At 39.6% G+C, this 25,761-nt stretch overlaps 2 protein-coding genes across 6 annotated transcripts in view; one reads left to right on the top strand and one right to left on the bottom strand.

Moving 5' to 3' along the window:
• GRIK2 (glutamate ionotropic receptor kainate type subunit 2) overlaps positions 1–9,750 on the bottom strand; it is a 1,042,171-nt gene extending 1,032,421 nt beyond the window's left edge. The window contains exons 1-2 of the mRNA XM_073789463.1: positions 9,407–9,750; positions 7,564–7,696 (exon numbers count right to left, since the gene is read on the bottom strand). The gene's annotated coding sequence lies outside the window, so the exon portion shown is untranslated. The remainder of the gene's footprint in view (positions 1–7,563; positions 7,697–9,406) is intronic.
• A 48-nt stretch (positions 9,751–9,798) lies between these two features.
• Positions 9,799–25,761, top strand: part of ASCC3 (activating signal cointegrator 1 complex subunit 3) — a 332,868-nt gene continuing 316,905 nt past the window's right edge. For 2 of the 5 annotated variants that reach the window (XM_019929491.3, XM_019929493.3), the window contains exon 1: positions 9,834–10,017. The gene's annotated coding sequence lies outside the window, so the exon portion shown is untranslated. Of the gene's footprint in view, positions 10,018–25,761 lie in introns of all 5 variants that reach the window. The other 3 variants (XM_019929494.3, XM_073789462.1, XM_019929490.3) reach the window with 3 other exon arrangements.

The raw sequence follows: 25,761 nt of genomic DNA, 5'->3' as shown, positions 1-25,761 counted from the left end.
CAATTTAACTTCAGGTTTCAGAAACAACAAATTCTCCAGTGAGAGAAGTGAAGATTTAGGGGTTATGTAGTAAAGAATTGGGGCTCGCCCAAAGAGAAGGCCTGGCCTTTGCCCTCAGCCTTACAGTATCTGCCTTTTGCCTGAGGGCCTTGGGTCCTACTGGGTTGTCTAACAATAGGATCTAGGGTGGGGACTGGCCACACCCATACAGTCTTAGGTTGGGGGCTGGCCCTTCCAAAGGTCCAACTGTGTGAGTTAGGGTGGGGGCTTTGAGTCACAAAGTATCCATAGACCTGGAAACTGGGATTAAATAACTGGGCGATCAATCAAGCCTACATAATAAGGCCCCCCCCAAAACCTCTGGACACCAACCTCAGGTGAGCCTCCCTGATTGGCAGTTCACTGTGAATGTTGTCACACATCAATGTTGGAACAGTACCATGTCCTGACTCTGTGGCTAGAAGACAACTGAAACTCTGCATTTGAAACCCTCCTGGACTCTGTTCTATGTGTGTCTGCTTTTGACTAATCTTAATCTGTATCCTTTCCCTTTAATAAAACATAACCATGAGTATAACAGCTTTCAGTGAGTTTTATGAGTCTTTCTAGCAAATTATTGAAACTGAGGTAGTTTGGGGACCCCTCACCCACCCATACCCCTGCAGACTTGCAGTTGGTGTCAGAAGTGAGGGTGTTTTTGTATAAGGATGGTGCCTCTAACTTTGTAGTTGACCTAAACTTCTCATAGGGGATTTCCAGATTTGTCTGAGTAAAAAAGTCACAGCAAGTTAACTTGACTGTCATTTTGGAACTACCAAGCTGTACTATAATAGTGCAGGATGGAGTTACGCTGGCCTTGCCTACTTAAAGTAAGCACAAACTGTCTTTGAAGTTCAAAGACCAATGACAACTCTAATGTATATTACTACCTACTAAACACCTTTTCCATACTTTTCTAGGGTTTTTCCATAAGAAAAGACTTTAAAATGGAGGGTGGAAATCTCTCTTTCAAGTATCAACAAGCCTCACAAATTAAGATCAAGGTAGCAAAAGCCTGAAAAAATGTTGCGTGATATATTATTTTATTTATATGAATTTTAAAACTAGGAATATAATCTATGTTGATAGAAATCAGAATAGTGGCTTCTTTGGGGTGGCTGCGGTGGAGTGAGGGGATTTGAGTGCTGACTGGGAGGGTCATAAGAATATCTGGTAGAGTTAGAAATGATCTATAACTTGATTTGGGTAGTAGTTACATGAGGTGGTATATGGCACTGTACAATTAAGATTTGTACACTTTGGTACATTTCAGTTTTTTAAAAAAGCTATACCTCAGTAGAAAAATGTTAAGTCCTTTGTCACATAATAAAAGAAACACTGAGGGTAAAAGAAAAATTGTATTTATTTAACAGATACTTGGTGTCTAATATGTGTCAGGCATTCTGTTAGTACTTGTGGATACAACATAAAGCAAAAAACAGAAATGGCACTTGTTAATAGATGACCAAATCAGTCATTCTTAGCCTCTAGGCTACCATCAGCAACAGCTTGCACTTTAAAATTCAGTATGTGTTTATTCTCTAGGATTAATCCTACAAATAAACCTTTCATAATTTTGCACATGAAACATTTTGTTCTACCTATTCTTATATGCCCAGTTCAGTTTTCACTATTTCCACAAAGGTTTTTAATGTCTTGTATCCAGAGGTGGCCTATCTTTACTTTGAATTCCTTTTGCACTCATAAAGTATCATGCAACTCAGCACTTAATTGTTCTTGAAGCGTCTTGAGTGTTAAATTTGTCTTCTACCCAAACTATAAATTCCTCTAAGTTCCTTGAGACTAGAGATCATATCATGTGTTTCTTTGGAATGTGTCACACTGCTTAGCAAAGTGTGGATTTTGTGATATATGCTTAATTTCTTGTGGGTAGAATGAATGAAAACTTCACTTTGACGACATTGAACATGCTTAAGAATAGGTTAAACTTCAGGAAAAATTAATCCTTAAAGTAATTACTGTTCAGGATTTCGTTCTGCCAGTTTTTACTAGCTCACTTTTTATGTGTTAGAAAGAGATAAAAGTTATTCTTGACATTCTCTTCTGTTCCCTTTGGCTCAGTTCTGCTAAGAAGGGAAGAGAGGCTATTCTTATCTGTTTAATACCAGTATATTTGCTTTAATTAAGAAGGAAAGTATTCTGGGTAAAACATTTGTCTCCAAATATTTCCTACCTCCTGATTATTTAACTTAGTAAAGGGTTGCCTGAAATAAATACTACATTTCCCAGCTTCCCTTGCAACTCAGTATGGCCATGTGACTGTGGGTGATAGGTACAGTTTCAGTTTCCCAAGGGATGTCCTTTGGTTCCTCCTCTTCCTTAGGACTGCTACTTGGAATATGGTCATGACTGTGAGTCATCTTGGACTATTAAATGAGGACAACACCCTAGAAATGGCAGAGCAATGAGAAGGTGCATGTGTCCCTGGATGAATAAATTGAGAAAGAAAGTACAACATTCTAGGATCATCCATGCATCCTGTATATGAGATGTCTATTGTTTAAGCTACTGTTATTCTGGGTCTCATTATATATAGCTTAAGCAATTTCCCACCTTATCCATGGGAGTAATCATAGAATGGCAACAGTTAGCACAGAATGATTCTTCCCTTCCCACACAGTACTTTAAGGAATAAACATGTTTCAGCCCCAAACTTTGGGTGGATCATTTGCTTGTATAAGACAACCAGACCTAGCTTCTGCTATCAAAAGACTAGTTAAAAATTAGTTTTGAAGCTAACTGCCTCTAATCTTTTTTCCCCAAAGTCCCATTCACACACACAAACATATACTCAAATGCATTCTCACACTGACCACGGGGTATCACCTGGCATTTGGGAAAACCAATTGGATATCAAGTTAAAACAGCCAATAAGAACTGGGTGAATAGTAGTTTTCATCACATATTTTATATTGACTTTGAGTGGTGTTGCTTTTTAATACCTAACCTTGACTGCATCCTTGAAATTGGCTTTTGTAATATTTTATGAAAATTTAATGTATCTTATTATCTTATAAGAAATAGTTAAAAATATTCATCCACTGAACAATTCATAATTTCAAGGTTGCTAAAAGATGCATAACTTTCATTTCATATGTTCAACTTGGAAATTATTATAGCTACACATACCTCAATACCTTGAACTTACTCCTGTATATTCAAGCATCTTCTACTTCTTCTGTCCTATCTCACAGAAAAACTTCCTTCTACCAAGATAAAGAAAAACCTCACCCATGGTCTTCAGTGCATCCTTGTCTGCCCTTACCTCCTTATTTCCTTACTTAGCTCATCTCTTTCTTATAGGTTCTTTCCCTTTACCAATCCTTGCCCCTCCTCTTCTATCTTAAAAACACACACAGGGCTTCCCTGGTGGCGCAGTGGTTGGGAGTCCGCCTGCCGATGCAGGGCACGCGGGTTCGTGCCCTGGTCCGGGAGGATCCCGCATGCCGCGGAGCGGCTGGGCCCGTGGGCCATGGCCTCTGGGCCTGCGCGTCTGGAGCTTGTGCTCTGCGATGGGAGAGGCCACAGCAGTGAGAGGCCCGCGTACCGCAAAAAAAAAAAAGAAAAAAAACCACACACAGACAAAAGTCTCTCTCGGACTCTAATATTTATTCATGTATTGCCTTGCTTTTTTAGACAAAAATGATTATCAGTGGTGCTTTCATTTTCCCACTTCTCATTTACTCGCTTACATTTCCATATGATTCCATCTTTATCAGGTTACTAAAAGTGATTCCAATTCATCAATCACCTAAATCTCCAAGGACATTTATCCAGTCTCTACTCTCCTTGACTTTGAGCAGGAATTAACCTTGTTGATGACTTAAAAAAATAATAATTCTATATATCTTAGCTTATCACTTATCTCTTTGACCACTCTTCTCCTTTGCTAGCTCTCTTTCTTCCTCCCAGTCCTAAGTATAATGGATACATTTTGTTTTGATCCTTTTCCTGGTAATATCTTTTCTGAATTTCTTTTAAGGAACTACCCCTGTCTACATTTTATCCTTGTACCATTTGATTTACTACAACTTCATTTTTTTCAAATCCCCTACCTTACCATCTATTCTACTGAATGCCCCCTCTACCCACCCCTGCCCCCGCCCCTGCATTTCCTCCTCTAAGACTTGCTCCTTGAACCCTTCAGCTTTGTGCTCCCATCTACACTGCTTCCTCTCTAGACGATGCACGGCACTCTTCCATGATTTTTTTCTTTGCCTTTTTCTAGGATTGATACACCTTTTCCAGAATTCCATGGTTTCCTCTTGGTTTTTGCCCTTATTTTGCTGGAGTATATGGTCAAGTAACTTTCTAAAAGATCATACCAGAGGAAAGTGTTCTGTAGTTCTCCATCCTTGCTGAACTGAAAATATCTTTAGTTTGCTCTTTTAGTTAATTGATAAATTGAATGAGTACAGAACTGTAGACCGAAAAATATCTACCATTAAAACTTTGAAAATATTCTGTAATTGTCTTCTAGATCCAGTGCTGCTGAGTAGGTCTTATTTTTATTCCTTTGTTGGTAAAATGTTTATGTTTGGAAAATTTGCAGGTTTATTATTATTATTATTCATAGATTTTATTCTTGATTTTTTTTTTCTCACTTAAAAAAAAATCTCTTTCTCTTCTACTGATTAAATTGGCTGGTTGGATTGGTTCTCCATGACTCATCTGTTTTCATGTTTTCTGTTTATGTCTTTTATCTTATGTTCTAGATTTCCTTGATTTTTATCTCCAATACTTCCAATGAATTTTTTATTTAAGTAATCATGTTTTTGGTGTGTCAGCACTCTATTTTCTTCTGTGGTTGCTCTTTTTTCAGAATATTTGGTTTGTATCTTATAGATCCAATATATCCTGAATACTGGAGTATATAAATTGGAGTGCTTTTAAAAAATGTCCTTTTTTATTTCCTGAATTTTAATGGCTTCCTTTGGAGTTAGTTACTCTGTTTTTCTCTGTTTTTCTCTTTCAGAATGGTGATTTTCCTGATTTGCCTGTTGATTCTTCACTGTATGTTCCTTCATAAAAAGAGCTGGTCATTGATGTGGTTTTCCTTTGCTTTTAGTAAGTAGGATGTCTTCCAGCTCTTTCTCCTGTGTGGAAATTGTGAATACATGGCCAGGGCAGGGCCAGAAATCAGGTTTCACTTTAGGACTGGTGGCCAAGTAGCTAGCTGGCTCTCTGAATGCTGGCTCTGAATGCCAGAACAATAGTGGTTTTGCTCTGTGTTGTCAACATAAAAGTTTTCACTTCTTCTCTACTATTTGTGCAATTAATTTGGAGGAGACTTTGGGGTCTTTTTGGTTTCTGTTTTTTTTTTTTTAATTAATTTATTTCATTTATTTTATTTTTGGCAGCATTGGGTCTTCGTTGCTGCATGTGGGCTTTCTCTACTTGCTGTGAGTGGGGGCTACTCTTCGTTGAGGTGCGTGGGCTTCTCATCGCAGTGGCCTCTCCTGTTGCAGAGCACGGGCTCCAGAGCACAGGCTCAGCAGTTGCGGCGCACGGGCCCAGCCGCTCCGCGGCATGTGGGATCTTCCCGAACCAGGGCTCAAACCTGTGTCCCCTGCATTGGCAGGCGGATTCTCAACCACTGCACCACCAGGGAAGCCCTTGGTTTCTGTTTTTGTCTGGTGGCAGATGTGTCTTTGTCTGCTCACAGTGTGCATGAATGAGAGAAGGAAATGTGTATTGTGACTGATTCACTTGTACCATATTTAGAATGTTACCTCCATTTTCAGCCCTTATTCTCACTTCTGCCCTCTGCCATGCTCCCAACCAACTCTTTTGTAGCGTCTTCACTATATTTTTTTAGGCGTTCATTTTGGGTGTTATTACTAGTCAAATCACTACTATTAGCTTTTTATCCAGGAAATTGTTGAAATTTCATTTACTTTTCTCCCCTTCTCTACCTACTGTCCTCTCCTTAACATAAGCACGTACATAAAAACACACATATCTTTATTCTTTTATTTACTCTTTGGTTTTTCTACTTCTACATTTTTATTTCAGTAGTGTCTAGGAAAGAATAGTTGGCAGATGGTATGCCAAGTTCACCATCTGGAACAGAAACCCAAGAACAACTCTCTACATTTTATAAGCATATATTTTGCCATTTGAATAAAACATATTGCAGAATCCTCCCTAGCTGACTATCCCTTGGACATGTGACCACCTCTACAACATTCTTATTCAAACAGAAATAGAATTACTACCAGGGTAATGGGAGGAGCTCACATTTCTTTAGTTCTTTGGAACTTTAACAAATTCATTTTATTAAGTGAGGAAGAGGACAAAAATGGTGGTTGGGTAGGCAACCAACAGTCTGCCATGGTAGTGATCTTTTTTTCCTTCCCAACTCAGTTCATTAAAAAGTTTAGGGAGGCTTATTTTAGAATTGAGTTTTTTTGTTTTTTTTTTGTTTTTTTTGTGGTACGCGGGCCTCTCACCCCCTTGTGGCCTCTCCCGTTGCGGAGCACAGGCTCCGGACGCACAAGCTCAGCAGCCATGGCTCACGGGCCTAGCCGCTCCGCGGCATGTGGGATCTTCCCAGACCGGGGCAAGAACCCGTTTCCCCTACATCGGCAGGCGGACTCTCAACCACTGCACCACCAGGGAAGCCCCTAGAATTGAGTCTTTTATTATTCGGTGTCCTCCAGCAGTTAAGTGTCAGCTCCAGGTAAGGAACTGCACTGGGGTCTATCAAAGATGGACTTTTAAGACCCAATGTTGCAAGCTGGGGTAGGGAAGACGGCAGGACATTGGACTGAGAATAGGTAAAACCAAAAAAGGCCTATAAGCTAAGGTTGTGGGACACTAATGAGCTGGGCAGACCTACTGGTCTTACATACTGAGATACTAAGAGACTGATGGGCTGGAAATGAGTCTGGAGCTTATTAACCCATGCCAACAACACATGAGGTGACAAAGGCTGAGACTGAAAGGCTAATTTGCTAATATGATGGAACACAGACATGAAAGAGCCAAAAACATGGATGACTTCGTTGAGCCACTGAAAATACCCCACCCTGAGATTTTGTTTTTGAGACAATTTTGGAATAATTAAGGTAATTTTAGTCAAATGATCTAGTTACATACACATACATATTTAATTTTTCATATATGGGGTCATATTGTATATATATTGTTTTGTAAACTACTCAATTGTATATCTTGATATGTTTCCATATCAATTGATTCCACTTTATAGATGTGCTATAATTTATTTAAATCAACCCTCTATTGAACATTTTTTGGTATAATACATTTTTAAGTACAATGAGTTTTAATTGGTTGCCCAACCACCCATTAATTTCAACCCACTATACTCAATATTGCCAAGATAATCTTACAATCCCAGTTGGTAACTGCCAAATCCCAACTGCCTATAGAACTAAATTCAAAGTTGAGTCTCTCCTTACAGACCAGTTTCTAGCCAATTTTGACTTTGTCACTACCTTCTAATAAGAACCTTCCACTATAGACAAACAGGTTACTCACCACAGAATGCATCTGCAGTCTTGTTTCCTTGTCTTTGCTCATGGCATATTTTATGGACAGTCTTCCTTCTCTTCATGAGGAATCTTGTCATCAGACTGTCTTTCCATTAATGTTTTGGAAAATCCCCCAAGGACTACAAAGGGTACAAAGATAGTTCTTAGAGTTCAATGAAGTATATTTCCTTCTAGGTCAGGACTATCTAATAGAACAAGATACAAGCGACCTATGTAATTTAAAAGTTTTCTAGTAGCCAAATTAAAAAAGTGAAAATAAGTGAAATTAGTTTTAATATACTAACCCAATATCTACCAAATATTTCAACATGTCATCAATATAAGAATTAAGCTATTTTACATTTTTTTCTTTGTACTAAATCTTTGAAATCTGGTGTGTATTTCACACTTACTGCATGTCTCAATTTGGACCAGCCACATTTCAAGTATAAATATTCATATTTGGCTAGTGGCTATCCTACTGGACAGGGCAGTTCTAAGCAGTCTATTTTCGATTTCCTTCTTGTCCCCTAAGTCTCTGAAACTGTGATGAGAACAATCTGTCATGTAAACTCCTAGAACTTATTGTTAGTACCTCTCATTATCATATAGCCTCCTTGCATTTTTTACCTTTTGATGCATTTGACTTGTCTCAGAGCTAACCTGTAAATTCTAAGGCTGGAACCATGAACTGATTGACTCTCAAAGCTGTAAACGCCTTTAACAAAACCATCAACTAATTCTTCTCTTGATGCCTGTATCCCTCGCACCTAGTTCCTATTAAGTAAGCCTTCAGAATCTACTTAAAGTCAAACCCAGGGGTCAAGGCATCAATGTAACCTAAAGCAGACACCTCTGGCGAGTGCTAGAAGGGGAATCTTCTTTTCAGGTCTAAATCTGTTTCTCTCAAGTCTGCATCTCTCTCTCTCTTTTTTTTTTTTTTTGCGGTACGCGGGCCTCTCACCGTTGTGGCCTCTCCCGTTGCGGAGCGCAGGCTCCGGACGCGCAGGCTCAGCCGCCATGGCTCACGGGCCCAGCCGCTCCGTGACATGTGGGATCTTCCGGGACCGGGTCACGAACCCGTGTCCCTGCATCGGCAGGCGGACTCTTAACCACTGTGACACCAGGGAAGCCCTCAAGTCTGCATCTCTTGAGACCACATGAAACAAATCTATGTTACATGATGAGTTTTTACATATTTAGAGATAGTCCCAGTAGCTTTCTCTCTTCTGTGAGAATCTTCCTAAGTTCAAAGAGTACTTCTTCATTTGTCATACTTTTGAGCACTCTTCATCATTTTGCTCTTCTCTGAAATAATTCCAACTTCTTTGAGGTCTTCTTAAAGTGCCTGATCTAGAACTGAACGCAGAACTACAGAAGTAGTTTGGGCAGTGAAGTGTATAATTGGATCACTATTGGCTGCCTCTCTATAAAACACGGTTCTATGAGGTGTCAAGGCACATTCCTTACGAGAGGGGTATGGAAGTGAAAAAAGGAGCCACAGCACATTATTAACTCATACCGCCTTTGCATGCCCGGCTTTTAGCCTAGAACTGTACACACATACAGCACATTCTTGAGGTTAATTTTTCTTAATGTCATCTTCCTGATTCAGTTGAGCCAGGGAATCTTCAGGCATTTTGTTTTTGGTGGGGTTCGTCCGACAAAAGTACCGACTAGAAGAGGTAACTTTAAGAGAACTAAACTGAGAATCCAGAAAGCTTAAGGAAGGCGGGACTTGAAAGGAAGGAACCGTATATAAAGTGACCAGCAGCCAGGATTTCTGGCTGGCGATGACAATGACAATTACTTGGTTCTTCACTCATACTCAGGGCTCCTCTCTCCTTTACCTGTAATAGGAATTACCTCCTCCGTGTCTTCACCTCACAGAGAAGGGCGGGGAGAAGATGGAGCCGACTCAAGTAACTGCAGGGAAAGATGCTCAGGTAGCGATCTGGAGGTGGCAGGCCCTGCCTCGCAAGGGCACCCCACAGACACCGAGTCCCGGGAACGCGCGCGCCCGCGCCCACGCCCGCCCGGGGGCGCGCCCTCGCCGCAGGCCTGGTCCCCCTCAGCGCTGGGCGGGCGGCGGGCGGGGCGGCGGCGCGCGCACGCGGGGGGGGGGGTGGGGCTGGGGGAGCCGACGTGCAGACGTTGGCGCCGCTGCGGGCGGGTGACGTGTAGGCCCGCGCTTGCTCCGCCCCCTCCCTCCTCTCCGGGTCTGTGGGTTTGTCCGGCTGTCCGGCTGTCTTCGCGTACCCTGCCCCGTGGCTGGAGGGGACCCGGCAAGCCCGGCGTGGGGTGCGGACTAGGACGCGGCGGGGCAGCTGCCCTCTGGCATCCTCTGCACTGCCCTCCGCCCCTCACCCGGCGTGGGAAGTAAAGATCAAACCGAAATGGAGGGAGGCTCGGAGGCAGGAGCTGGCGGAGAGATGGGAAGCGCATGAACCGGGGCCGAGAGGTGAGGAGAAGGAAGTGGGAGGAGGAGAAGGGGTTCTGCGGCCCTGAGAAGCCGGTAGGAGGCGGGGCCAGGGTGCCCCTTGGACGATTCCCGTTCGGCCCCGGAGGCAAGCCCGGACCTGTCATCCCTCTGGGGGCCGGAGACTTGTCTGTGGTCTCGGATAGTCTCGTCCTTTTCATGGAATTTGTAGGGTGGGGGTGGGAATCAAAAAATGAACCAGAGTCACATGTTGCCAAGGTGTTAGGCCACAACGTGATGACCAGATGGGTAATTTTTAAAAATTTTTCCTGTGCGTGGGTAATTTGTTTTCGTTAGGGTTTTCTTTTGTTTTTTTTTTTTTGTGTTTTTTTCCCGTTACAAAAATGTAGTAACTTTTTCGTTTTCTTCACGTGGACTTGGGAGAGAAATCAGCTTCCTTGTGTTTTTTACCTCCACACTGAAAAGTAAATAAAGTGGGTGGGGATTGGACCATGGTGAATTTAGCAATCGAGGAGTGTAGAATGTTACTTCGAAATAAGTGTTGTATGTGCAAGCGTGCTGAGGTGTTGTGGGTACGTGGGCAGTTCTTTTAAATAGGCTTCTTATCACACATTAACTCATTCATTGACTGCAGTGTGTTCGTGTATTTTGCTATTTAGTTTAAAAGAAATATTTTAGCGGAAGCTAAAAATTTTATATGAATGGTATCACGTGTGTAGTTCAAACTAGTAATCATATTTTCTGTCTTTCTTTCCCTAAGTAAGATTATATTGAAGAGCGGTCACCATCACCAGATTGCATGTTTCATAGATTGAAATCACTTTTCTGATTTTCAAAGTGTTCTCAGAAGTTGAGAATTCAGCTTTTGATTCCACTCTGGATCGTGCTTCTCTTCATGTATCTTTCATTTTTAATGATAATTATAATAATATTCTTGTATAAGAAAAATGCTTCTTAGAGATACCAATTAAGTGTAAGCTAAATAATATTATTTAAATGAATTAATTTTTCATAGCTTAAGTTGTGATCCCTGCTGAATAGTTTTAGTTTTTGTTCATTCGTCATTCACTTATTTATGTCTTCATATGTACCAGGCACTATGCTAGGCCTAGGAAATCAAGAGACATAGGATGTCGGTACTTATGGAACTTTCTGTAGTCCATCACCCTTTTAGTAGAGAATCTGGACTAGGGCTCCTCCTCATGTCATGGATCTCTAGTTGACCTAAGCAAGGCTTTTTGCAAGAATAAGTTATTGTCAGTGTTTATATGTAAGTGGCATTGAAAGAGGAGCAGATTATTTTACTTGCACAGCATGACTTGATTTTGCCTTTGATCAAAAAGATGGTATGCATGCTAGTGTTTTGCCAGTTAAGAGGAGTAAGTTTTCTTTTTGCAAAGTTGGCTTAGTTGTAAAATTACAATTGGAAATCAGTTTCTACCTGAAAAATAATACTTTATTTTTCCAGTTTTTACATTGGTGTGAGTGATCTATGTGTTAATAACTTGTAATTCATAAGCATTCTATGCACAAAGCATATTCATGAGGAAAATGTATAGTACTTGTTGAATGAAGTAAATTTATTGCCCCATCGTACCTTCCATGGGGAGGTAGTTAACATGAGCCCTTTTAGTACAGAATAATCTTGATGTAATGTGATACAGTTTTCAACTTTGAGCAGATATCTACCTGAAACTGAAATTACAGCAAAGACATTTATGGAAAGAAAAAGTGCATAATTACCAAGGAGGAGAGAATAAGGTATCTAATATGTATTTAGTAATCATCCAAAGGGAGGCATTGTGTGTTATACTCTAAAGTTACTTAAAGTAGGGACTGGATCTTATTTCTCATTTCTTTTGCCTGGTATAATACTTAGCACATAGTTGACAGACCCATATAGATGTTCATTAATTCAATATGTACCATCTCATTTGAGTATTTTGCATGTAGATGAGCAAGTATGTTTAAGTGAGTTTGTCTATTGTTTGTTCATTTTCCAGCTCTGCGTTGGCTGTGGTAATGTCTTACAGGTTGTCCTAATTTATTTCTGAAACTGTCTCTGTGATTCAGAGTTAATGCAATTCAACCCATGTTTGAGTATTCTGATTTTAATCAGATCATTCAACCTGAAAGGGGCATAAAAAATCATTTTGTTATTCCTCTTCATTTTATTGATCAGAAAATTGATATCCTGAGAAGTTAGCTTGATTTTCTACCATCAAACAAAACTTGGCATCTGAATTAATTTCTTTTTATTTTTATTCTACTTCTTCCTACTACAGTCTGTCTCTCCTCGTTGTCATTTGAATAGAATAACTCTTGGAGACCTTTGTAAATTAAGATAGATTCCCATTTTATCTTCCTGGTTTTGGAGTTTTTGACTAGTTTTCCTCCACTTCTGTGATTCCCTCTTTAAAGATAATTCTTAGGAATTGCATTCATTATCAAAGGTTTGAACTGACATGGAAAATAAGGGTGCAGTTTTGAGAGGTACATGATTTAAAGATATAATATGTAAGACAATTGCCGGTAATAGTAAGCATTCTCAGGATATGTTTTAATAAGATAATTGACAAGAAATATTTATAGTTGAAGAGAAGGAAGTTCATACCTAGTTATTTAATGACTAAACCAAAGATTGTCAAACTGCTGAATCATAATCTTGGGGGATGGTGTCTAGAAATGTCTATTTTCAAGCAACTCCCAAGTGATTCCAGTGCCACCAATTCATATTGTGAAGAACTTCTATATTAAAGCATATGAATTCAAGAGCCTCTTAATTTTGGATAATATCTATCTTATTACACCAGACCTTCAAAAGAAGGAAGGTAGTTTATCTCAGGATTATGGAGTAGTCAGGGAGGCAGTTGCTAATGTTTTCCAGCATTTTCAAAGACTTGCTAGGTCATTTTCAAACGAAGTCAGTAACTAGCAAGTTACTCAGTTGTGTGTAGCTAAGAAACATGGCATATGAATTTGATAAAGGAAAATTTATATTCCATTCCAGGTGAGGAAATCCTTGCTTACCAATGAGACAACTTGTCCTTGTAGAAAAATTCTTGAAAGTGAATAAAATGTCCAACAAGCCAATCAAATAGAACAACGTAAAAATGATAAATGCTACTCTTATTTATAAATATTGATAGATATAAGTATGTCTTAATCTTTATTTAAGAAACTTAATTATAAAAGTCTACATAAATGATTTATAAGAATAAATTAATGACAGTATACAATCTGCAAAAATAATTTCAGTGCATCCTTTCCCAGTGCACATATATTTTCTAAAATGAGACCTGCTTTAAGTAGTACCTCTAACACCAGGGAGGCTCACTAAACGTTCTTTTTGAGCGTTCTTTAAGGAGTGAAGGAAGCTTTGCAAAAATATTAGCAATGCTTTTACTCTGAAGATTGGTGTGGTAAAGAATAACCTAAAAATCAATTCTGGAAAGCTTCACAGTAATACTCTGAGTACACATCATTGAACAGATACTTATTGAGTTCTTTGGCGCAGACCAAGAACCATACAGGGTACCAGGGAAAAGAAGACATACATCACTTTTGCACTCTTGGAGATTATAGTCAAGATGTTGGCTTTGGGAGGCTGTTCAATGAAATTCCTTAAGGAATTTGAGGGGTGGCTTGGCTGAACACCAGGTTTTGAAAACTCCTCTGTTTGTATTTATTAGAAACAGAACACTGGAAGAGCATAGCTAAAATTCTATATCCAGTGGACATTTTACCACATGTCTTGACAGCGTTTGACATGGTTGACCATACCTCTTCCTTAAAACTTATCCTTTCCTTGGTTTCAGAGACACCACCCTGGCCTTATTTGGCCTCCTGTTGTTCAGAATCTCCTTTATAGACCTTTCTACCCATTTATTCTGTAAAGTCTCATGTTCCTCCAGCTTCTGCTGTTCTTGTCTTCTTAGTCTTCACACAAATCCTTGGGTGATTTTTATCTCTTCCCATGATACTCCTTATGATTCTCATGTTTGTATCCAGACCTCTCTCCTGAACTTCACACCTGAATATTCAGTCCCTACTGACCGTTTCTACTTGAATGTCATACAGACATCTCAGACTCAACTCATCCGAGATCGAACTCATGATATTCCTAACTGCCCCCCCCACCCAAGAAAAACTCTGAGCCCTAATTCAGTGAATTCTGTCATCAACCTGATCTATACATGTGGAGGTCAGCTGAGGTCCTTGCCTCCTTCCCCACCACAGATAGAAATAATCAGAGTAAGCCAAATAAATTTAATTGAATTACCTGATTCCTCCACTTTTCTCTAAATCACTACCACTACTTCGTTTCAGGAACCCATCATCTGCTCATCTTCATCTCTTCATCTGGATTACTGCAGCAACCTCCTAGTATCTTTCTGCTTCAGGTCTTGCCTTCCTGTGGTCCATAGTACTGCAGTCATAGTAATGTCTATTAAACACAGCTCAAGTCAAAAACTCTTCTGAAGATTTCTCTTACTATTAGAACAATTTCTAAACAACATAACTTATGAGGCCCTTCATGACCTCATTCCTACCTATCTCTCCAGCTCCATCTCTTGCCACATTACATACTCTTTGACCGCTATGCTCCAGTCATCTTTTCAGTTCCTTGACTGTGAAATGTTCTCACCCCTCATCTGGAATATGTTGCCCTTTTTACCTAACACTTCATCCTTGAAGTCTCAAGTAAGAAAGCTGCTTTTCCTTCCCAACCTACTTTCTTGCTAGGCTAGATGCACCTGCTTTGTGTTCCGATAACACTCATTACTGCCTCCTTTTATAGATAGCAGTCTTAGTTTGTATTGAGATAGCTTATTTAATTGGGTTGTCTTCCCCACCAGGCTGTGAGCTTTGCAAGGGCAGGTAGCAGATTGATTTTGCTCACTGTGGTTCACCCAGCCTGGTGTCCAGCATGCAGTGGAAATACTAGTTAAGAAATATCAATTGAGTGAAAGTTGTTCCTGCATTCTTCTACTATGATATTCCTGCTGAGCCCACTCCTACCCTAGAGTTTCTAGCAACTGGTGACTATCCTTTTACCCTTGCTTTTGCTTTTCTACTTTATTAGCTTGAGATTTTGAAAAAAACGTACCCCCAAAATAAGAATTACATTTCTGTATATATAAGTTCTTTGAAAAGAATGGCATCATGAGTTGAATAAATCACAGTAGCTTTTGATTTCTTTTGTGTTTGAGTAAACTTCCTTGTTTGTAAGACCTCTTTTCTTAGGGACTGAAATAAATTAATCAAATAATTAAGCTAATTTCTGTGAAACTATATTTTTGAGGTCTTGAAATAAAGATGATATAAACTTCAAAAAATAAATGTATAGGAATCCAGACCTGTAAATTCTGCCTCTTTTTTTTGTGGCAGCTTTGGCTTCCCTTTATTCTTCCTGTCAGTCCATCCATCCAGCCATTATACGAATATTTACCGAGACTGCACGAGGCCCCAGGCACTGTTTAGGTGCTTTGGATACTGCAGTGAACAAAGTCCCCACCCTTGTGGGGCTCTTACTCTATTGGATGAAGCTGACAACAAGCACAGTGATAAGTGCCTTGAAGTAAAGTGGGTTGGGTGCAGGAGAAGGATGAAGGAAAGGGTGCTGTTTTAGATAGGGTGGTCCGAGAAGGCGTCTCTGGTAAAGAGATGTTTGAGCAGCAACCTGAAGGAAATGAGGGACCTACCTTTGTGGCATCTGGGGGAAGAGTGTTCATCCAGAGGGATCTGCTTGGTATGGTTATATCACTGCACCAAGGCCAGTGTGGATGCCCCAAAATGAGCAAGGAGGAGAGTTACAGGGGATCAAATCAAAAGGTTGGAGAAAGCCAGATGCCTTGGGAGTTTTGAAGTTTACTTAGAGATATGGGAAACCTTTGGGGGGTTTTGAGCAGAGGAGAGCCACAATGTTATTTGTTTTAGAAAAGAATCATTCTTGTTTATATGTGGAAATTAGATTGTTAGGGAGTAAGGGTGAAAACAGGGAGACTAAATAGGCCATTGCAGTAAACTGGGGAAGAGATGGTAATGATGAGAAGTGGTCAGATTCTGGATATGTTTTGAAGGTAGAATTGGGAGACTTTACTGATAAGGTGGATGGTGTAAAGCATAACTCCAAGTTTTTTGGTCTGAGCAGCAGGCAGAGTGGAGTTGTGATTTATTAAAGTGAGGTAGACCATAAGAGGAGGTTTGCATGGGAGATAAATTTTGACATTTTTAAGTTTGAGCTCACTATTAGACATCTAAGTGGAGATGTGGAAGAGGCATGGGTAGACAAATCTGGAGTACAGGTGAGATGCGCAGGATGGAGATAAGAATTTGGTGTTAGAATATAAATGATACTTAAAGCCTTGAGACTGAAGGATCACATGGGGAATGACTGTAGCTAAAGAAAAGGTCTGAACTCTGAGCTTAGGGGCAAAGCAGTGGTAAAGGATAGGAGGATGAGGAGGAACCAAGAAGAGTGGAAAGAGCCAAGAGATAATGTAGGAGAAAAAACAAGACATATTGGTGTCCTAGATGCCAAGTGAAGCAACTGTTCAGAAGGGCTGGGTCAAAATCTCCTGACAGGGATCAAACAAGGACTGAGAAGTAACTGAATTTGGCGATGTTGAGCTTATTTGTGACCTTTATAGCTCTTTTGGTGGAATAGTACAGGTTAAAGCCTGATAGGACTGGAGTGTCTGCTGTAGATAGCGATCAAAAAAGTGGGGTGTTAATTGAAAAGGGCTGTGGAGTTTTTAAATATGGGAGCAGCTACAGCATATTTTGGGGTTTTGGAAATCATCCAATAGAGAAGAAAATATTACTAACAAGGAGAGAGGGGACTTTCACTTCAGCAACTTTATCACTGTGTCCCCACTGAATGTTTTTCTTTTTTTTTTCTTTTTCTTTTTTTTTTGGCTGCATTGGGTCTTCGTTGCTGTGTGTGGGCTTTCTCTAGTTGCGGCGAGCGGGGGCTACTCTGTTGCAGTGCACGGGCTTCTCATTGCAGTGGCTTCTCTTGTTGCGGAGCATGGGCTCTAGGCGCATGGGCTTCAGTAGTGGTGGCATGTGGGCTCAGAAGTGGTGGCTCATGGGCTCTGGAGCACAGGCTCAGTAGTTGTGGCGCATGGGCTTAGTTGTTCCGTGGCATGTGGGATCTTCCTGGGCCAGGGCTCGAACCCGTGTCCCCTGCAGAGGCAGGCGGATTCTTAACCACTTTGCCACCAGGAAGTCCCTGAATGTTTTTGTTGAATGAATGAGTTAATGGATGGGTAGAAGTATTTTCACCAGATGCAGTATAATTTTTTTTAATCAGTGCTGAATAAAAAGTGGAAGAAAGAACACTTCAGTTAACACCTCCTTTTCCAGATCGTTGTGGGATTTTTTAGGCTTCAGTCTTCTTTAGTTAGATTACCATCTTGAAGTTTACTTTTTCACCCTGGTGAACCTGGTGTTTCTCAGGTCTTTGCAGCTGCCCTCACAAATGATCTATTAAAATGTGTCACCACTACAGACTTGTCTAATCTTTTACTTTTTGTTCATTTTTCTCATTTGAACTTTTAAAGAGTTGGTACCTATTTCAAAAATTTTGAGACCTCTTGTTAACTATTATTCTTGACTTAAGAAGATACAGTATTTGCCAGAAGAGTGAAGGAATACAGATTTTTGAATGTTCAGAGTAGGGTTGCCAAATAAAATACAAGATGCAGAGTTAAATTCGAATTTCAGGTAATGACAAGTAATTTTTTTGGTATAAATATATCCCATGTAAGTATGTCCCAAATATTGCATGGGACATATTATACTAAAAAATTAATTAAATTCAAATTTAACTCTGACTTTATATTTTTATCTGCTAATCTGGCAACTGTAATTTAGAAAAAAAGGTTTGTATGATTCATAGTCTGAGAGTATAAACACAAAGGTAGATCTTCAGAGTCTGGGTCTCTGGAGAATGTAATACTGATGGTGTATTCATACATAACTCTGATGATCAAGAAGAGAGAGGTATCTCAAGAAACTCATGTTGCTGTGCCTGAATATTTTTAAAAAATATAAATTGAACATGGAGAAGGAGTACACGAACTAAGAATAAATTAAAGAAAAGAGAGTTTGTGGGATCTGTGATGCGTATCCTTGAAGAAACATAAAGGTTAGCAAAAACAGTTTTTAAGCTACATTCAACAGTGTGTTTCTTGGGGCAGTTACTAGGATGTTAAAAGAGAATATAGAGTTCATTAACTACTTGATCTCTTCTTTCTTTTATGCTAAGGAGAATGGAGAATGGACTCTGGATTGAAAATGGCAGAATTGATTTGGGTTAAATGGAATTGAAGCACATTATGGGTAGCAATATTAAAAGAGCACCCAGGTGTTCAGCGTTCAGTCTCTCATAAGCCTGAGCATTTTCAGTGCTTTCAGAACCTGCGATTTGGCAGACATTCAGTTTGATGCTTTCACAACTCTTCTCTCTCTTATTAGGCTTCTGTGTTTATTTAAAACTTAATTAAAACTTTTAATTGTGGAGTATTTCAAGAATATGGAAAATTTTCGGAAAATAATGTAATACACTCCTATACTTGCCATACAGATTTAACAAGTAGTAATTTTTGCCTTATTTGCTCAGTTCTTCTCTTCTCTTTTCTCTTTCTTTCTCTTCTCTTTTGAAAAGTATTGCTAATTTTTTTTCCCTCTTTTGTCACTTCTGTGCTGCCTCTCAATCCATTACCTTGAAGCTGGTGTATATAGTTCTCATGCATGTTTCTACATATTTCTGTGTGACAGGATATAAGCCAGGGATTAATGAGGGAGATTGATGGAAAGAAATGGGATTGATTAGCTTGGTGAAGAGAAAATTTAAAGTAGGATTACAGGTTCCTTCAACTATCTAGAAGTCACTCATGTGAAAAGAGTACTTAACTTTGATAACTTATTGACATTAGGCAGTACAGATAATTTTTTAAAGTACTTTTAATATCAGAAAGCAACATGTAGTACTTAGTGACCTAATTCTTTTATAGTCTATACTTACATGGAAACTTTTATAAAACATTGAAAAACATGAATGTTCAACCTACACAAATGTCATTTTTTTAAAAAAATCAACAATAATCATGATTTTCCTAATGTCTTTACTGTAAATATGGTTAACCAGCAATCTTTAGAGAAATGACTATATTACTATTTAAAAATTTGTTAAGGGGACACATCCTGAAATATTTAAGACATCAGAGAAAGTGAATTTTAAAAAAATGTTCATGTTTTTATGCTTTTTGAAGCATGGTGTTTCTTTCAGTAATTGCATTCTAAAAAAGGTGGGAGGTATCATTGACAAAACCTATTTTTCCCTGAACTGTAGTATATATAATATGTTGGTAAGAAAAATGGCTTAGAAGTTCAAATGTAAGAAAGAATGAGAGATATAGGTCTGACCCTTTCACACACCTTTCAGTTTAGGAAACTGAATACCAGAGGATGGAGTCGATAGGGAACTGAGAGTTCAGCTCAGAACAAGGCACAGAGAAAACATTCTTATGGACTATATTTGCCAGGGCACATTTCTGACTAATACAAAGTGAAAGAGAGTACCCTGTTTTTGTAAGTAATTAAGTTTTTATTCATAAAGATTGAAACAAACAGTTCAGACCAGAATGTCAAATAAAGGTCAGGGCAATACATTCTTTCAGAAAGATTAAGTAAAGCATACATGACATGTAATATAGTAGCACAATAAAATTCTTACCATGTGTTTGTTCTAATTCATAATGCCCAATAAATTAGTGATTTACTTTCCTGTTTTTGTATTTCTTGTTTACCACATAAATTCATCTGAGTCCTGATTTTAGTGTCTAGTTTTTCTCTACTTGAGAGAGAGGGGTAGAGATTTCATTCTGCTATTACGAGGTAGGTGCCAACTTCTTTTACACAGTGTCAGTGTTAGGGTGATTTAAGAATTTCCTCTACACCGACCTTCAAGATGGCAGAGGAGTAAGACGTGGAGATCACCTTCCTTGCCACAAATACATCAAAAATACATCAACAAGGGAACAACTCCTACAGAACACCTACTAAATGCTGGCAGAAGACCTCAGACTTCCCAAAAGGCAAGAAACTCCCCATGTACCTGGGTAGGGCAAAAGAGAAAAGAAAAAACAGAGACAAAAGAATAGGGACGGGACCAGCACATCTGGGAGGGAGCTGTGAAGGAGGAAAAGTTTCCACACACTAGGAAGCCCCTTGACTGGCGGAAATGGGGAGTGACAGGGGTGAAGCTTAGGAACCACAGAGGAGAGCGGAGCAACAGGGGTGCAGGGGTCAAAGCGGAGAGATTCCTGCACAGAAGATCAGTGCTGACCAGCACCCACCAGCCTGAGAGGCTTGTCTGCTCACCCACCGGGGCCGGTGGGGGCTGGGAGCTGAGGCTCAGGCTTCGGAGGTCAGATCTCAGGGAGAGGACTGGGGTTGGCTGTGTGAACACAACCTGAAGGGGGCTAGTGCACCACAGCTAGCTAGGAGGGAGTCTGGGAAAAAGTCTGGACCTGCATAAGCGTCAAGAGACCATTGTTTCAGGGTGAGCGAGGAGAGGGGATTCAGAGCACTGCCTAAAGGAGCTCCAGAGATGGGTGTGAGCCATGGCTATCCGCGTGGGCACCAGAGACGCACATGAAACACTAAGGCTGCTGCTGCAGCCACCAAGAATCCTGTGTGCAAGCGCAGGTCACTATCCACACCTCCCCTCCTGGGAGCCTGTGCAGCCCACCACTGCCAGGGTCCCGTGATCCAGGGACAACTTCCTCGGGAGAACACACGGCGTGCCCCAGGCTGCTACAACGTCACACCAGCCTCTGCCGCTGTAGGCTCACCCCACATTCCATACCCCTCCCTCCTCCCGGCCTGAGTGAGCCAGAGCCCCGGAGTCAGCCGCTCCTTTAACCCCCGCCTGTCTGGGTGAAGAACAGAAGCCAGAGGACGACCTACATGCAGACATGGGGCCAAATCCAAACCTGAACCCCAGGAGCTATGTGAACAAAGAAGAGAAAAGGGAAATCTGTGCAGCCCCAGGAGCAACGGATTAAATCTCCACAATCAACTTGATGTACCCTGCACCTGTGGAATACCTCAATAGACAGTGAATCATCCCAAAACTGATGCGGTGGACTTTCAGAGCAACTGTAGACTTGGGTTTGCTTTCTGTGTCTAATTTGTTTCTAGTTTTATGTTTGTCTTAGTTGACTATTTAGAGCTAATTGTCATTGGTGGATTTGTTTATTGATTTGGTTGCTCTCTTCCTCTTATATGTGTATATATATATATATTTTTTTTTCCTTTTTCTCTTTTTGTGAGTGTGTATGTGTGTGCTTCTTTGTGTGAGTTTATCTGTATAGGTTTGCTTTTACCATTTGTCCTAGGGCTCTGTCTGTTGTTTTTTTTAGTATAGTTTTTAGTGCTTGTTATCATTGGTGGGTTTGTTTCTTGGTTTGGTTGCTCTCTTCTTTTTTTTAATTAATTACTTTATTATTTTATTTTAATAATATATTTTTTAATTTTAAAAACTTTATTTTTAAAAAATTTTTTCTTTCTCTCTTCTTTTTCTTTTCTCACTCTTCTTCTGAGCTGTGTGGCTGACAGGATCTTGGTGCTCTGGCTGGGTGTCAGCCCTGAGCCTCTGAGGTGGGAGAGCTGAGTTCAGGACATTGGTCCACCAGACACCTCCCGGCCCCTCATAATATCAGTCAGCGAGAGCTCTTCCAGAGATATCCCTCACAACGCTAGGACGCAGCTCCACTCAGTGACCAACAAGCTGCAGTGCTGGACACCCCATTGCAAACAACTAGCAAGACAGGAACACAACACCACCCATTAGCAGAGAGGTTGCCTAAAATCATAATACGGTCACAGACACCCCAAAACACATCACCAGATGCGGCACTGCCCACCAGAAAGGCAAGATCCAGCCTCATCCACCAGAACACAGGCACCAGTCCCCTCCACCAGGAAGCCTACACAACCCACTTAACCAACCTTACCCACTGGGGGCAGATACCAAAAACAATAGGAACTACGAACCTACAGCCTGTGAAAAGGAGACCCCAAACACAGTAAGTTAACCAAATGGGAACACAGAGAAATACACAGCAGATGAAGGAGCAAGGTAAAAACCCACCAGACCAAACAAATGAAGAGGAAATAGGCAGTCTACCTGAAAAAGAATTCAGAGTAATGATAGTAAAGATGATCCCAAATCTCAAAAGTAGAATGGAGAAAATACAAGAAACATTAACAAGGACCTAGAAGAACTAAAGAGCAAGCAAACAATGATGAAAAACACATAAAATGAAATTAAAAATTCTCTAGAAGGAATCAATAGCAGAGTAATGGAGACAGAAGAACGGATAAGTGACCTGGAAGATAAAATAGTGGAAATAACTACTGCAGAGCAGAATAAAGAAAAAGGAATGAAAAAAATTGAGGACAGTCTCAGAGACCTCTGGGACAACATTAAATGCACCAGCATTTGAATTATACGGGTCCCAGAAGAAGAAGTTAAAAAGAAAGGGACTGAGAAAATATTTGAAGAGATTATAGTTGAAAACTTCCCTAATATGGGAAAGGAAATAGTCAAGTCCAGGAAGTGCAGAGAGTCCCATACAGGATAAATCCAAGGAGAAACACGCCAAGACACATATTAATCAAACTGTCAAAAATTAAATACAAAGAAAAAATATTAAAAGCAGCAAGGGAGAAACAACAAATAGCATACAAGGGAATCCCCATAAGGTTAACAGCTGCTCTTTTAGCAGAAACTCTGCAAGCCAGAAGGGAGTGGCAGGACATATTTAAAGTGATGAAAGGGAAAAACCTACAACCAAGATTACTCTACCCAGCAAGGATCTCATTCAGATTCGATGGAGAAATTAAAACCTTTAAAGACAAGCAAAAGCTAAGAGAATTCAGTACCACCAAACCAGCTTTACAACAAATGCTAAAGGAACTTCTCTAGGCAGGAAACACAAGAGAAGGAAAAGACCTACAATAACAAACCCAAAACAATTAACAAAATGTTAATAGGGACATACATATCGTTAATTACCTTAAATGTAAATGGATTAAATCCTCCAACCAAAAGACATAGACTGGCTGAATGGATACAAAAACAAGGCCTGTATATATGCTGTTTACAAGAGACCCACTTCAGACCCAGGGACACATACAGACTGAAAGTGAGGGGATGGAAAAAGGTATTCCATGCAAATAGAAATGAAAAGAAAGCTGGAGTAGCAATTTTCATATCAGACAAAATAGACTTTAAAATAAAGACTATTACAAGAGACAAAGAAGGACACTGCCTAATGACCAAGGGATCGATCCAAGAAGAAGATATAACAATTGTAAATATTTATGCACCCAACATAGGAGCACCTCAGTACATAAGGCAAATGCTAACAGCCATAAACGGGGAAATTGACAGTAACACAATAATAGTAGAGGACTTTAACACCACACTTTCACCAGTGGACAGATCATCCAAAATGAAAGTAAATGAAGAAACACAAGCTTTAAATGACATATTAAACAAGATGGACTTAATTGATATGTATAGGACATTCCATCCAAGAACAACAGAATGTACTTCTCAAGTGCTCATGGGACATTTGCCAGGGTAGATCATATCTTGGGTCACAAACCAAGGCTTGTAAATTTAAGAAAATTCAAATCATATCAAGTTTCTTTTCCAACCATAATGCCTTAAGATTAGATATCAGTTACAGGAAAAAAAACTATAAAAAATACAAACACATGGAAGCTAAAAAATACACTACTAAATAACCAAGAGTTCACTGAAGAAATCAAAGAGGAAATCAAAAAGTAACTAGAAACAAATGACAATAAAAACACGACGACCCAAAACCTATGGGATGCAGCAAAAGCACTTCTACAAGGGAAGTTTATAGCAATACAATCCTACCTTAAGAAACAAGAAACATCTCAAGTAAACAACCTAACATTACACCTAAAGCAATTAGAGAAAGAAGAACCAAAAAAAACCCCCAAAGTTAGCAGGAGGAAAGAAATCATAAGGATCAGATCAAAATTAATGAAAAAGAAGAAAACAGTAGCAAATATCAGTAAAACTAAAAGCTGGTTCTTTGGGAAGATAAGCAAAATTGATAAACCATTAGCCAGACTTATCAAGAAAAAAAGGGAGAAGACTCAAATCAGAATTAGAAATGAAAAGGAACAACTGACACTGCAGAAATACAAAGGATCATGAGAGATTACTACAAGCAACTCTATGCCAATAAAATGGACAACTTGAAAGAAATGGACAAATTCTTAGAAAAGCACAACCTTCCGAGACTGAACCAGGAAGAAATATAAAATAAAAACAGACCAATCACAAGCACAGAAATTGAAACTGTGATTAAAAGTCTTCCAACAGACAAAAGCCCAGGACCAGATGGCTTCACAGGCGAATTCTATCAAACGTTTAGAGAAGAGCTAACACCTATCCTTCTCAAACTCTTCCAAAATATAGCAGAGGGAGGAACACTCCCAAACTCATTCTACGAGGCCACCATTACCCTGATACCAAAACTAGACAAAGATGTCACAAAAAAAGAAAACTACAGGCCAATATCACTGATGAACATAGATACAAAAATCCTCAACAAAATACTAGCAAACAGAATCCAACAGCCTATTAAAAGGGTCATACAGCATGATCAAGTGGGGTTTATTCCAGGAATGCAAGGATTCTTCAATATATGCAAATCAATCAATGTGATAAACCATATTAACAAATTGAAGGAGAAAAACCATATGATCATCTCAGTAGATGCAGAAAAAGCTTTCAACAAAATTCAATACACATTTATGATAAAAACCCTCCAGAAAGTAGGAATAAAGGAACTTACCTCAACATAATAAAGGCCATATATGACAAACCCACAGCCAACATCCTTCTCAGTGGTGAAAAACTGACACCATTTCCACTAAGATCAGACCAAGACAGGGTTGCCCACTCTCACCAGTATTATTCAACATTGTTTTGGAAGTTTTAGCCACAGCAGTCAGAGATGAAAAAGAAATAAAAGAAATCCAAATTGGCAAAGAAGAAATAAAACTGTCACTGTTTGCGGATGACATGATACTATACATAGAGAATCCTAAAGGTGCTACCAGAAAACTACTAGAGCTAATCAATGAATTTGGTAAAGTAGCAGGATACAGAAGTAATGCACAGAAAACAGTTGCATTCCCATATACTAATGATAAAAAATCTGAAAGAGAAATTAAGGAAACACTCCCATTTACCATTGCAACAAAAAGAATAAAATGCCTAGGAATAAATCTACCTAAAGAGACAAAAGATCTGTATGCAGAAAAGTATAAGACACTGATGAGATAAATTAAAGACGATACAAAGAGATGGAGAGATATACCATGGTCTTGGATTGGAAGAATCAACATTGTGAAAAGGACTGTACTACCCAAAGCAATTGACAGATTCATTGCAATCTCTATCAAACTACCAATGGCGGTTTTCACAGAAGTAGAAAAAAAAATTTCACAATTTGTATGGAGATACAAAAGACCCCCAATAGCCAAAGCAACCTTGAGAAAGAAAAACAGAGCTGGAGGAATCAGGCTCCCTGACTTCAGACTATACTACAAAGGTACGGTAATCAAGACAGTATGGTACTGGCACAAAAACAGAAATATAAATCAATGGAACAGGGTAGAAAGCCCAGAGATAAACCC

Source organism: Tursiops truncatus, chromosome 12 (assembly GCF_011762595.2).
Source record: "Tursiops truncatus isolate mTurTru1 chromosome 12, mTurTru1.mat.Y, whole genome shotgun sequence".
Taxonomy (NCBI): domain Eukaryota; kingdom Metazoa; phylum Chordata; class Mammalia; order Artiodactyla; family Delphinidae; genus Tursiops; species Tursiops truncatus.
The sequence above is the reverse complement of the archived record's forward strand: the minus strand, read 5'-3'. Positions and strand labels throughout refer to the sequence as shown.